The sequence below is a fragment of the Tachypleus tridentatus genome, chromosome 3 (assembly GCF_004210375.1).
Source record: "Tachypleus tridentatus isolate NWPU-2018 chromosome 3, ASM421037v1, whole genome shotgun sequence".
NCBI lineage: Eukaryota > Metazoa > Arthropoda > Merostomata > Xiphosura > Limulidae > Tachypleus > Tachypleus tridentatus.
The window spans coordinates 47080795-47093575 of NC_134827.1; positions in this window are offsets into that span (position 1 = coordinate 47080795).

Consider the following 12781-nt stretch of genomic DNA (forward strand, 5'->3'; position numbering starts at 1 on the left):
TGTTACATAACAATAACTTGTCATTCTACTATCTGTTACATAACAATAACCTATCCATGCAGTATCTATCTCACATAACAAACAACTTGTCGATACAGTATCCGTTACAGTAACAACAACTAGTCAATACAGTATCTGTTACATAATACAATAACTTGTCGTATGCAATTATCTGTTACATAGCAATAACTTGTCGATAGATGCAGTTTCAAATTACCTGTTACAACAATAACTGGCCGATACAATTATCTGTTAAGTATAACAATAACTTCATCATTAAAATTATCTGTTACATAACAATGACTGGCCATATACAGTATCTGTTACATAACACTGACTTGTCGACAAAGTATGGGTGGAATAACAATAACTTGTCGCATACAGTATCGGCAATAACAATAACTTGTTGCTTGCAGTTGTCTGTTATATAACGGTAACGTGTCGCATATTATCTGTTTACACATAACAATAAACTTGTCGTATATGGTGCATCTGTTACATAACAATGAAAGTTTATTTGGTATCTTTGTTACATACCAATAACTTGTCGGTACGGTATCTGTTACATAACAATAACTTGGCGATACGGTATCTGTTACATAACGCCAACGGCAATAGTTACGGTATCTGTTAAAATAACAATAACTTGTCGATACAATTTCTGCTGGAGTATTACCTGGCAACTATTAGAATACAGTATACTGTTAGCATAACCATAACTACGTCGCATACAGTATCTGTTACATAACAATAACCTGCACCTTACGGTATCTGTTAACGCCAACAATAACTCTTGTGGACATACAGTATATCTGTTACATAACAACAACCTTGTCGCATTACGGTATCTGTTACACGCATAGCAATAACTTATTAGATAACTGGTATCTGTTGCACACATGAAACAATAACTTGTCAGTTAATATAGTATCTGTTACATAACGGTTGCTTGGCAATAGATACGGTGCATCTGCAGACACACATAACAATAACTTGTCGATACCGGTGTCTGTTACATAACAATAACTCTGTCGATACGGTATCTGCGTTACGCAACAATAACTTGACGATACAGTATCTGTTACATAACAGCTTACTTGTATTTTATACGGTATCTGCTTAAATAACAATAACTCTGTCGAGCACGGTATCTGTTACATAACAATGACTCTGTCGTAGATACAGTATCTGTTACATAACAAATAACTTGTCGATGCAATTGTCATTTACATAACAATAACTTTAATCGATACAGTTATCTGTTACATAACAATAACTTGTAGAATTATGGTATCTGTTGACATAACAAGAAACTTTACGATACGAGGGCATGCATATACATAACAATAACTTGGCGATCCACGTATCTGTTACATAACAGTAACTTGACGCATACGGTATCTGTTACATAAAAATAAACTTGTCGATACGGTATCTGTTACATAAGCGTGGCGCATTGGTGCAGTATCTGTTACATAACAATAACTTGTCGATGCGGTATCTTTTACATAACAATAACGTATGATTGCGATAGTCTGTTACATAACAGTGGCACATTTCGATACGGTATCTGTTAGCATAACAACAACTTGTAGATTACGGTATCTGTTACATAACAATAACTTATCCATACAGTATCTGTTATATAACAATAATAACTTATCCATACAGTATCTGTTACATAACAATAACTTGTCAGCCACAATTATCTGTTTACATAACAATAACTTGTCGATACAGTATCTGTTAGATAACAATAACTTGTCGATACAGTATCTGTTAGATAACAATAACTTATCAATACAGTATCTGTTAAAACAATTTTGTACAGAACATCTAACATATTCTACTTGTAACATTAGCCTAACATGAAAAAACAGCATGTGAAGTGTAAAGTTGTTTTCCAGTTTTAAAATAACATACTGTCACGAAAATATATATTGATTTTAAACATTCTGAAATTACTTTAATTTCCAAGAAAATTTACTGAACACATTATTATAAATAGAATCTTCAGAAAAATGATATAAACACATTTCTCAGTTTGTTTGTAGAGTTTTATGTTTTACACTAAGGTTATAAAACAGAGCTGATTTTGTAAGACATTTTACTCAAGAGAGTTAAAATAAAACTAACTTCATTTCTGTGGTCCCTGATGTTGAAAATTAAACTCGATATTTAGCTTTATATTTGGATCAATAGTCTTTAAAGTAACGAACAACTCCTCTTCTATTTTAACAGCAATATCTTTTATTTCTTCTGAAGACATGAGAAGATTTCAGCAGTTTTCAGCCTAACAAAAATTCAATATGTAATACTGTTTTTTTACACCATATGGATTTCTATTTTTTTATGGAAAAAAATAAAATAAAAGAAACAAGTGTTAGTGACTTTCAACCTAATGTATTATTTTCTAAACAGTAATATGAATTTCTACTTTCTGGACTGGACAGATGTTACTTGTATTTTCGATGTTTTTTCACAATGGAGATATTAACCAAATAAAGTAAAACTTACTGCAACTATCCTGTTTCTACTTAAAAAGATTCTTACAGCTTATATTTTAATTTATATGTTGGGTTGTGAAATCCTGAAACATTTATGATATACAGTTTGCAAAATTATTAGCCATATTTCTCAGAATTTGATTGTTTTTCACTTTAGATATATATAATAAAATTCAAACTGTTTGAATACACTTATTGTGTCAACTGAAAAAACATCACAGTCTGATAGATGTTCACTGGACCCATGTAGAACCTTTGAATGGAATGTTATTATCTGGCAGACTAGGTTATTTTTACCAACATTATTCTTGCTCAAGACCACTTTATGCATATATTGTTTGTGACTGTTGTGTACTCCCAACAGCATTGTCGATATAAAACTATCTACTTGAATACTGTGCTCACTAAAGCATAACTCTCATTCCTCGTCTCAGCAAATACATGTAGTTTTAAGAGTTATAATTTAACACAAAAACTATCAGTGTGTGGTTTGTTATTATGTACCATTTACTCCAATAGGAGGGTCTGGATAGCCAGTATGGCAAAATCATAAAGTGGGCTAAAACCATTTACTCCGATAGGAGGGTCTGGATAGCCAGTATGGCAAAAATCATAAGGTGGGCTAAAACCATTTACTCCAATGGGAGGGTCTGGATAGCCAGTATGGCAAAAATCATAAAGTGGGCTAAAACCATTTACTCCAATAGGAGGGTCTGGGTAGCCAGTATGGCAAAATCATAAGTGGGCTAAAATCATTTACTCCAATAGGAGGGTCTGGAGAGCCAATATGGAAAAAATCATAAAGTGGGCTAAAACCACTTACTTAATAGGAGGGTCTGGGTAGCCAGTATGGCAAAAAATCATAAAGTGGGCTAAAACCATTTTCCCGATAGGAGGGTCTGGATGTTCAGCCATGGCAAAATCATCAAGTGGGCTAAAACCATTTACTCCAATAGGAGGGTCTGAGAGGCCAGTATGGAAAAATCATAAAAGGGGCTAAAACCATTTACTCTAATAGGAGGGTCTGGGTAGCCAGTATGGTAAAAATCATAAAGTGGGCTAAAACCATTTACTCCGATAGGAGGGTCTGGATAGCCAGTATGGCAAAAAATCATAAAGTGGGCTAAAACCATTTACTCCAATTGGATGGTCTGGATAGCCAGTATGGCAAAAATCATAAAGTGGGCTAAAACCATTTACTCCGTTAGGATGGTCTGGATAGCCAGTATGGCAAAAATCATAAAGTGGGCTAAAACCATTTACTCCAATAGGAGGGTCTGGGTGCCAGTATGGCAAAAAATCATAAAGTGGGCTAAAACCATTTACTCGTTAGGAGGGTCTGGATAGCCAGTATGGCAAAAAACATAAAGTGGGCTAAAACCATTTACTCCCAATAGGAGGGTCTGGATAGCCAGTATGGCAAAAAACATAAAGTGGGCTAAAACCATTTACTCCAATAGGAGGGTCTGGATAGCCAGTATGGCAAAAATCATAAAGTGGGCTAAAACCATTTACTCCGATAGGAGGGTCTGGATAGCCAGTATGGCAAAAAAATCATAAAGTGGGCTAAAACCATTTACTCCGTTAGGGGATGGTCTGGATAGCCAGTATGGCAAAAATCATAAAGTGGGCTAAAACCATTTACTCCAATAGGAGGGTCTGGGTAGCCAGTATGGCAAAAAATCATAAAGTGGGCTAAAACCATTTACTCCGTTAGGATGGTCTGGATAGCCAAAAGGCTCTTAAAATCATAAAGTGGGCTAAAACCATTTACTCCAATAGGAGGGTCTGGGTAGCCAGTATGGCAAAAATCATCAAGTGGGCTAAAACCATTTACCTTGATGGGAGGGTCTGGATAGCCAGTATGGCAAAAAATCATAAAGTGGGCTAAAACCATTTTACTCCATGGGAGGGTCTGGATAGCCAGTATGGCAAAAACATAAAGTGGGCTAAAACCATTTACTCTAATAGGAGGGTCTGGATAGCCAGTATGGCAAAAAACATAAAGTGGGCTAAAACCATTTAATCCAATAGGAGGGTCTGGGATAGCCAGTATGGCAAAAAAATAAAGTGGGCTAAAACCATTTACTCCAATAGGGAGGGTCTGGGTAGCCAGTATGGCAAAAATCATAAAGTGGGCTAAAACCATTTACTCCAATAGGAGGGTCTGGGTAGCCAGTATGGCAAAATCATAAAGTGGGCTAAAACCATTTACTCTGCTAGGATGGTCTGGATAGCCAGTATGGCAAAATCATAAAGTGGGCTAAAACCATTTACTCCAATAGGAGGGTCTGGGTAGCCAGTATGGCAAAAATCATAAAGTAAAGTAAAAAACCATTTACTCTGATAGGAGGGTCTGGAGATAGCCAGTATGGCAAAATCATAAAAAGTGGGCTAAAACCATTTACTCCAATAGGGAGGGTCTGGATAGCCAGTATGGCAAAAAACATAAAGTGGGCTAAAACCATTTACTCCGATAGGAGGGTCTGGATAGCCAGTATGGCAAAAAAAAATTAAAGTGGGCTAACAAAACATACTCCAATAGAGGGTCTGGATAGCCAGTATGCAAAAATCATAAAGTGGGCTAAAACCATTTACTCCAATAGGAGGGTCTGGGTAGCCAGTATGGTAAAATCATAAAGTGGGCTAAAACCATTTACTCCAATAGGAGGGTCTGGATAGCCAGTATGGCAAAAATCATAAAGTGGGCTAAAACCATTTACTCCAATAGGAGGGTCTGGGTAGCCAGTATGGTAAAAAATCATAAAGTGGGCTAAAACCATTTACTCCAATAGGAGGGTCTGGATAGCCAGTATGGCAAAAATCATAAAGTGGGCTAAAACCATTTACTACAATAGGAGGGTCTGGCCGGCCAGCATGGCAAAAAATCATAAAGTGGGCTAAAACCATTTACTCCAATGGGAGGGTCTGGATAGCCAGTATGGCAAAAATCATAAAGTGGGCTAAAACCATTTACTCCAATAGGAGGGTCTTGATAGCCAGTATGGCAAAAATCATAAAGTGGGCTAAAACCATTTACTCCAATAGGAGGGTCTGGATAGCCAGTATGGCAAAAAATCATAAAGTTGGGCTAAAACCATTTACTGCAATGGGAGGGTCTGGGTAGCCAGTATGGTAAAAAAATCATAAAGTGGGCTAAAACCATTTTACTCCAATAGGAGGTCTGGATAGCCAGTATGGCAAAAATCATAAAGTGGGCTAAAACCATTTACTCCAATAGGAGGGTCTGGGTAGCCAGTATGGCAAAATCATAAAGTGGGCTAAAACCATTTACTCTAATAGGAGGGTCTGGAGTAGCCAGTATGGCAAAAAAAAATCATAAGTGGGCTAAAACCATTTACTCCAATAGGAGGGTCTGGAGGGAGCCAATATGGAAAAAAAAAAAAAATCATAAAGGGCTAAAACCATTTTACTCTAATAGGAGGGTCTGGATAGCCAGTATGGCAAAAATCATAAAGTGGGCTAAAACCATTTACTCCAATAGGAGGGTCTGGGTAACCAAGTATGGCAAATCATAAAGTGGGCTAAAACCATTTACTCTAATAGGAGGGTCTGGATAGCCAGTATGGCAAAAATCATAAAGTGGGCTAAAACCATTTTACTCAATAGAGGTCTGGGTAGCCAGTATGGTAAAATCATAAAGTGCAATAAAACCATTTTGCTCTAATAGGAGGGTCTGGATAGCCAGTATGGCAAAATCATAAAGTGGGCTAAAACCATTTACACTCCAATAGGAGGGGTCTGGGTAGCCAGTATGGCAAAAAATCATAAAGTGGGCTAAAACCATTTACTCCAATAGGAGGGGTCTGGAAACCAATATAAAAAAGAATCATAAAATTGGGCTAAAACCATTTACTCTAATAGGAGGGTCTGGGTAGCCAGTATGGCAAAAAAATCATAAAGTGGGCTAAAACCATTTACCTCCATAGGGAGGGTCTGGAGTAGCCATATGGCAAAATCTGTAAAGTGGGCTAAAACCATTTACTCCTGATGGGAGGGTCTGGGTAGCCAATATGGCAAAAAATCATAAAGTGGGCTAAAACCATTTACTCTAATAGGAGGGTCTGGGTAGCCAGTATGTATAGCTGGCAAGTATCATAAAATGGGCTGTAAACATTTACTCCGATGGGAGGGTCTGGGTAGCCAATATGGCAAAAAATCATAAAGTGGGCTAAAACCATTTTACTCCAATAGGAGGGGGTCTGGGTAGCAAAAGTGGCAAAAAATCATAAAGTGGGCTAAAACCATTTACTCCAATAGGGAGGGTCTGGAGAATTACACCATGGAAAAAAAAAATCATAAAGGGAATGGGCTAAAACCAAACACCCAATCCGTTAGGGTCTGGGTAGCCAATATGGCAAAATAATAAAGTCTGGGCTAAAACCATTTACTCAAGTTGGAGGGTCTGAGGATAACCATGGCAACAATCATAAAGTGGGCTAAAAACATTTACTCCAATAGGAGGGTCTGGATAGCCAGTATGGCAACAATCATAAAGTGGGCTAAGACTCATATTACTTCAATAGGGAGGTCTGGATAGCCAGTATGGCAACAATCATAAAGGTGGGCTAAAACCATTTTACCAATAGAGGGTCTGGTCAGCCAGTATGGCAACAATCATAAAGTGGGCTAAAACCATTTACTCCAGTAGGAGGGTCTGGATGGCCAGTATGGCACAAATCATAAAAGGTGAGCTAAAACCATTTTACTCCAATGGGAGGGTCTGGATAGCCAATATGGCACAAATCATTAAAGTGAGCTAAAACCATTTACTCAATAGGGAGGTCTGGATGCCAATATAGCACAAATCATAAAGTGGGCTAAAACCATTTTATATAATAATACAATATGAATTAGAACTTATTCCAGTAAAACATTGTTTAAATTATTATTTTGTCATCTTAAAATATGACATGCAGTATGGCCACCTAAAGAGGCCTAAAGAGGTCCATACAGTTTCATAAGTCACTACTGCATGTGATGTATTTCATGGTTAAACAATGCATACCTTAGCAAAACTTCATATTTAACACTTCTCTCCAAATATCTTTCGTGATCTTATAACACTTTAGCTGTTGTTGTTTCACACTGGTAGCTGTTAATATAATGAAATAACTTTTGTTCTGCAATTTAGAAAAATCACATTTTACACCACATTTCTACTACATACCACAAGAATCTTAACTTTAACGCTATGACAGCGGCATTCAGTTCTGGAAACACACAACATTGTAAAAAGAATTCTATACTCTATTAACATACATATTTCTACTTGATGTGATCCAGTAAGTCTGAGGGAGTGATGACAAGGTTAACCAAACTTACCTGGCACTTAAAAAACTTTACTGTAATGTTTTGAACATGAACCCGAATTAGCTCTGGGGCTCACTCAAACCTTCATGGAGTCTTTCACCTGATCTCCATCTTCTGTAATGAAGTATAAGTTGTTACACTCTTACTGTCTGAGAAGGTACTTTAGTACATTGAATAAGTTGTTATACTTTACTGTCTGGTAGTACTGGTATTGAATAAGTTGTTACACCTTACCTCTGTCTGATAGTACTGGTATTGAATAAGTTGTTACACCTTTACTGTCTGGTGGTACTGGGTATTGAATAAGTTGTTTACACTTACTGTCTGGTAGGTACACTGGTATTGGAATATATTGTTACACTTTTACTGTCTGTGTAGGTTACTGGTGTTGAATAAATGGGTGGTACACTTTTACTGTCTGATGGTACTGGTATTGAATATATTGTTTACACTTTACTGTCTGGTAGTACTGGTATTGAATAAGTTGTTACACTTTACTGTCTGATGGTACTGGTATTGAATAATATATTGTTACACTTTACTGTCTGATAGAAACGTACTGGTATTGAATATATTGTTACACTTTACTGTCTGATAGTACTGGTATTGAATAAAGTTGTTACACTTTACTGTCTGGATGGTGCTGGTATTTAATATATTGTTACACTTTACTGTCTGGTGGTACTGGGTATTGAATAAGTTGTTACACTTTACTGTCTGATAGTACTGGTATTGAATATATTGTTACAGGTTTACTGTCTGATACTACTGGTATTGAATAATATTGTTATACTTTACTGTCTGATAGTACTGGTATTGAATATTGTTATACACTTTACCGTCTGGTAGCACTGGTACTGAATAAATTGTTACACTTTACCGTCTGGTGTACTGGTAATGGAATTGTTGCTGTTACCTTTACTGTCTGATAGTACTGGTATTGAATAAATTGTTACACCTTTACTGTCTGATAGTACTGTATTGAATAAATTGTTACACTTTACCGTCTGATAGTACTGGTATTGAATATGTTGCCATAATTTACCGTCTGATAGTACCGGTATTGAATAAATTGTTACACTTTACCGTCTGGTAGTACTGGTATTGAATAAATTGTTACACTTTACTGTCTGGTAGTACTGGTATTGAATATGTTGTTATACTTTACTGTCTGATAGTACTGGTATTGAATAAGTTGTTACACTTTACTGTCTGATAGTACTGGTGTTGAATAAATTGTTACTTTACCCCTACTGTCTGGTACTAGTACTGTACATTGGAGCTAATGCTAACTTTTACTGTCTGGTAGTACTGGCATTTGGTTACTGTTACTGTCACCATTTGGTACTAATTACATTGGACCATGTTGTTACACTTTACTGTCTGGTAGTAATGGTATTGAATAAGTTGTTCCATTGAATATCGTCTGTTGTAGTACTGGTATTGAATACGTTGTTACACTTTACATCGTCTGGTAGTACTGGTAATTGAATAAGTTGTTACACTTTACTGTCTGGTAGTGACTGGTATTGAATATGTTGTTACACTTTACTGTCTGGTACTACTGGTATTGAATATGTTGTTATTTTACTTGCTTACCGTCTGGTGTACTTAGGTATTGAATACGTTGTTTACACTTTACTGTCTGGTAGTACTGGTATTGAATACGCTGTTGGCACTTTACTGTCTGATAGCACTGGTATTGAAATATGTTGTTACACTCCTTACTCGTCTGATAGTACCTGGTATTGAATATGTTGTTATACTTTCCGTCTAGAAAATTGGTATTGAATATGTTGTTACACTTTACTGTCTGATAGTACCTGGTATTGAATATGTTGTTATACTTTACTGTCCGGTAGTACCTTTTGGTATTTCGGTACTGCTGTTGTTATACTCTTACCGTCTGGTAGTACTGGTATTGAATACGTTGTTACACTTTACTGTCTGGTAGTACTGGTATTGAATATGTTGTTATACCTTTACCGTCTAGTACTGGGTATTGAATAAGCTTGTTATACTTTACTGTCTGGTAGTACTGGTATTGAATATAGTTGTTACACTTTACTGTCTGATAGTATGGTATTGAATAAGTTGTCACTTCATCGTCTGATAGTACCGGTATTGAATATACTGTTACACCTTACCGTCTGGTAGCACCGGTAATTGAATAAGTTGTTACACTCACCCGGTCTGATAGTACTGGTACTAAAATGTTGCTTAACTTTACCGTCCGATAGTACTGGTATTAAATAAGTTGTTACATCTTTTACCGTCTGGTAGTACGGCATTTAAATGCTATATACTCTTACCGTACTTAGCACTGGTATTAAATGTTGTTATAATACTTTACTGTCTGGTAGTACTTGGTATTAAATAAGTTGAATTACACTTTACCGTCTGATAGTACTGGCATTGAAATGCTTTGTTATACCCTTACTGTCCGATAGCAATTGGTATTGTAAGTTGTTTCTACCGTCCAGTAGTACTGGTATTAATAAGTTGTTATACCCTTACCGTCTGGAGCACTGGTATTTGAATAAGTTGTTACACCTTTACTGTCCTGTAGTACTGGTATTAAATAAGTTGTTACACTTTACCGTCTGTAGTACTGGTACTGAATAGTTGTTAAGTTAACTTACTGTCTGGAGTAACTGGTACTGTAATATGCTAAGCACACTTTACTGTCCGGTAGCACCGTACTTGAATGTTGTTACACCTTACCTGTCTGGCAGCACTGGTACTGAATAAGTTGGTACCACACCACTGGTCTTGGCACCATTAATGAATGTTGTTACACCTTTACCGTCTGTCTGGTACTGAATGTAAGCTGTCATAATTTCACTGTCTGGTAGTACTGGTATTGAACAGTTGTCACACTTTACTGTCTGGTGTAGTACCGGTATTGAATAAGTTGTTACACTTACTGTCTGATAGCATTGAATAATTGTTACACTTTACTGTCTGGTAAAATGGCTGGTATTGAATGTTGTCACCTTTACTGTCTGATAGCAACTGGTATTGAATAAGCTGTGTATACTCTTACCGTCTGGTAGTACTGGTATTGAATAAGTTGTTATAATTTCACTGTCCAGTAATTGGTATTGAATAAGTTGTTACATTCCATCTGTCCAAGTACTGGTATTGAAACATGCCGTTAACTTTACTGTCTGATAGTGCACTGGTATTGAATAAGTTGTTACACTTTTACTGTCTGGTGGTACTGGTATTGAATAAGTTGTTGATACCGGTCTGGTAGTACTGGCATTGAATAAGTTGTTTAGCTTTACCGTCTGTAGTACATTGGTATTGAATAAGCTTGCCATACTTTTACCGTCTGGTACCGTATTGAATCAAGCCATACCTACCGGTTCAGTACTGGCATTGAATAAGTTGTTACACTTTACTGTCTGGTAGTACACTGGTATTGAAATGCTTTGCCATACCCTTTACTGTCCGATAGTACTGGTATTGAATAAACGTTACACCTTTACTGTCTGGTAGTACTGGTATTGAATAAGTTGTCACACTTTACTGTCCGATAGTACTGGTATTAAGTTTCTTGCTATAATTTACTGTCCGGTAGTAACCGGTATGTCAGCCATATACTTTACCGTCTGGTAGTACTGGTATTGAATACAAGTTACACCTTTACCGTCTGGTAGTACTGGTAATTTATGTTGTTACACTTTACTGTCTGATAACTGGTATTGAATAAGTTGTTACACCTTTACTGTCTGGGGTAGTACTGGGTATTGAATAAGTTGTTATCACTTTACCGTCCAGTACTATTGAATAAGTTGTTACACTTTACCGTCTGGTAGTACTGGTATTGGAATAAGTTGTTATTCTTTACCGTCTGGCAGTACTGGTATTGAATGGGGTTGTTATACTTTACTGTCCGTAGTACCGGTATTGAATAAGTTGTTGCCGCTTATCTGTCTGGTAGCACTGGTATTGAATAAGTTGTTACATCTTTACTGTCTGATAGCACTGGTATTGAATAAGTTACACTTTACTGTCTGGTAGTACTGGTATTGAATAAGCTGTTACACTTTACTGTCTGATAGTACTGGTATTGAATAAGTTGTTACACTTTACTGTCTGGTAACCGGTATTGAAATAAGTTGTTACACTTTACTGTCTGGTAGTACTGGTATTGAATACGTTGTTACACTTTACCGTCCAGTACTGGTATTGAATAAGTTGTTTAATTTTACTGTCTGGTAGTACTGGTATTAAATGTTGTTACATTTACTGTCTGGTGGTAATTGGTATTGAATAAATTTAGTTAACAATTTTACCGTCTGGTACTGGTATTGAATAAGCTGTCAGCACTTACTCGTCTGATAGCACCGGTACTGAATGCTTGTTATAATTTCACTGTCTGGTAGTACCATTATTAAATAAGTGTTAAACTCTTTACCTGTCGGTAAAGTACCGGTACGGAATATGCTTGCCGCTAATCCTGCTCGTATGGGTACTGGTACTGAAATGTTTACACTCACTGTCCAGACTTGTTATCGGGAAATGGCTTATGTTGTAACCTTTACCGTCCGGCAGTACCGGTACTAAATACGTTGTTACACCCCACTGTCTGAAGTAGTACTACAGAGCATTAAATATGTTGCTTTATACCCACCGTCTGGCACCGGTAATGAATAAGATGGTTATACCTTTACTGTCTGGTAGTACTGGTATTAAATAAGTTGTTATACCCTTTGACTCGTCTGATAGTAATCAGCATTAAATGGGGTTGTTATATTTCACTGTCCGGTTAAAGTACTGGCATTGAATGGTTATACCTTTACCGTCCAGTGCATTAATACTGAATCGTTATTTGGCGAATATTTACCGTCTTCAGAACTTGGTATTCGGAATTTGTTAAGCAACCTTACCGTCCGATAGTACCGGTATTGTATTTAAACTGTCACACCCCT